Source organism: Trifolium pratense, linkage group LG3 (assembly GCF_020283565.1).
Source record: "Trifolium pratense cultivar HEN17-A07 linkage group LG3, ARS_RC_1.1, whole genome shotgun sequence".
In the NCBI taxonomy this organism is placed as follows: Eukaryota; Viridiplantae; Streptophyta; class Magnoliopsida; order Fabales; family Fabaceae; genus Trifolium; species Trifolium pratense.
In genome coordinates, this window is record NC_060061.1 from 32,195,802 (window position 1) to 32,197,968 (window position 2,167).

At 35.5% G+C, this 2,167-nt stretch overlaps 1 long non-coding RNA gene across 1 annotated transcript; it reads left to right on the top strand.

Moving 5' to 3' along the window:
• On the top strand, positions 1-2,167 carry LOC123913389. The gene is made up of 2 exons (XR_006811629.1): positions 1-1,015; positions 1,792-2,167. It is a non-coding gene; the product is annotated as an uncharacterized LOC123913389 (long non-coding RNA).

The window sequence follows — 2,167 nt, forward strand, 5'->3', positions numbered from 1 at the left end:
AAGACCATAAATATTTCTTTCCTTTTATTAATATTCCTTTCCTTTCATATCTATCAATTAATCTTGTATCCAGAAAATCCCAAGTTCAACCACAAGTTACAATACAGTGTAAGATTCAAAATCTTCTACCTCCAAAATTGATGTCGTCTCTGTTGCTCCTTTTTTCTTGAATCCACCTATGTTCAATGACGACACAGAGAAATTACAGGGTGAAATCAAAACACGAAGATGGAACCTCCCAACATAGTCTCTTCTGTCTTAAGCGATCGCTACCACACCCACCATGTTTGGATTCCGTCAATAATTCCACCGCCGGAGCCACCGGACAGGATTTCTACATCACTATCACCACCAATCATTCACTGTGCTGCTATTGAGAAGAGTACACAAGTGGAGTTCACCTCTTGCACAACAATAATTGATTTCCACTTGATTCACAATTTTAAGGTTACCACTTATGTGATTAATTCTTGTGCTTTTCTTCCATTATCTGCCATTTTCAATTTAGCTGTTAGTGATATTGTGACTATCACCCTTAGTATCGCAACAATCCAATGTCATGATAGATATTCATTTACAATGCTTTTAACTGTCCTCCAACTGTTTGATGAAATGCCAAAGTGTCTTGTAGCTGTTTGCAATGCTATCGGTAGCAGGCTTAATTTTCAGGACTTCATTGTGGAGGAATGTGATGGTCATTGTCTAGAAAATTGCACAACTATATTGGGTCATACTACACAAATAGTTGTTAATTTGTCTAACCCCACACTCAAACACCATGAAGATAAAGTTTTCTGCTATCCACAAGACCTCAAAACCCACCCATTGTGGCTATGAGAAACATACTATGTTTTAGTAGCCTTGATGATAAATAACCATACACATGTGCAAATACAAAATACTAAACCCACCTTTAATTTAACAAGGCACCTTCGAAGGTTTGTGTTTGATGAAGATTGAGAAAGATTGCAAAAAATATAGGCTCATGGTGCATTGATGATAGTGTATATAAGAGGTATGATTTTTTTTCCTTATTATATAGCCTTGGGCATGTTGTATGTGTGTAGGCCATTTATCATTTCTACATATTCATCATGCATGATTAATATTCTGTGATAATGTGTTGTACTAACCTAGCTAATAATGTTGATATGCAAAATGATAATTAAGAACAACACTGTGTCCAACAAATTGTTAAGATTCTTTTTCACTGTATTTTAGTTCCCCTAGTGCAATACAGGGCATATTGAAATTCTTGTTAGAGCTAGCAGCAAGGCTACTCCATCATTAAAATGTAGGTGTTTATAATATGTTCATGTTGTTTTCCATGGCCTGACTGTAAAAGATGTGATAGAACTATGTAACTGAGTGGTATTTTTCTGAATTTGTTTGTCAAAATGTATCAAATTAATTTAGAGAAAATTACAATCTCTTCCATAGAGAAAAACTTCAATTATGCACCCCATCCTTTCCCGCTTACGTCTAATGCTAAAAAGATCTGAACTCCTTGTCTTGAGATATAAATATGTATTATGCGCTGATTAGAGCCGTCAAAATGGGCTAGCCCCAATGGATTGAGTTTTACTCATGTTCTCTGTCCGGTAGGCCGCGGCAGAAGAATTGAGTTTTACTCATGTTCTTCCTTAGTCCATTAGTTGTTTGTGACAGTGACCGAGGTCCTAAGACGTTCTTTTCTTACCTCAAAGGATCAAGGCTCTCAAGTTATGCATCTAGCTTTTGTGTAGCTCATTTGTAGCTCTATTAGTTCTTATTCTTGTCTACTGGTTTCAGGTTGCTTTGTGTCAAGGGTGCTAGGACTGGTTGCATTTTTTTTAGTGCTGATTTTATTGGTGTTCAAGTGGCTTGGGCCTTATTGTTATTGCTTTGGTTGTATCCTATTGTGCTTATTAGTACATGTGGTTGTATAGTTTTTTCCTTCAAAGTACTTCTGTTCAACTTTATTTTTCTATTGATTATGTAATTTTGTTAGACTTGTTGGTTCCAACAATAAGGATTGGTGCATCACGTTTTTTCCCAGAACCATGAATAATAATTCTCTAGGTGCATTGATGACCACATATTTCAATAAGAATGATGCAATGTTTATCAAAGTAGAAGTTTATTTTCTCCATTATTATTAATTTTAATCTGTCAGTACTATTTACTA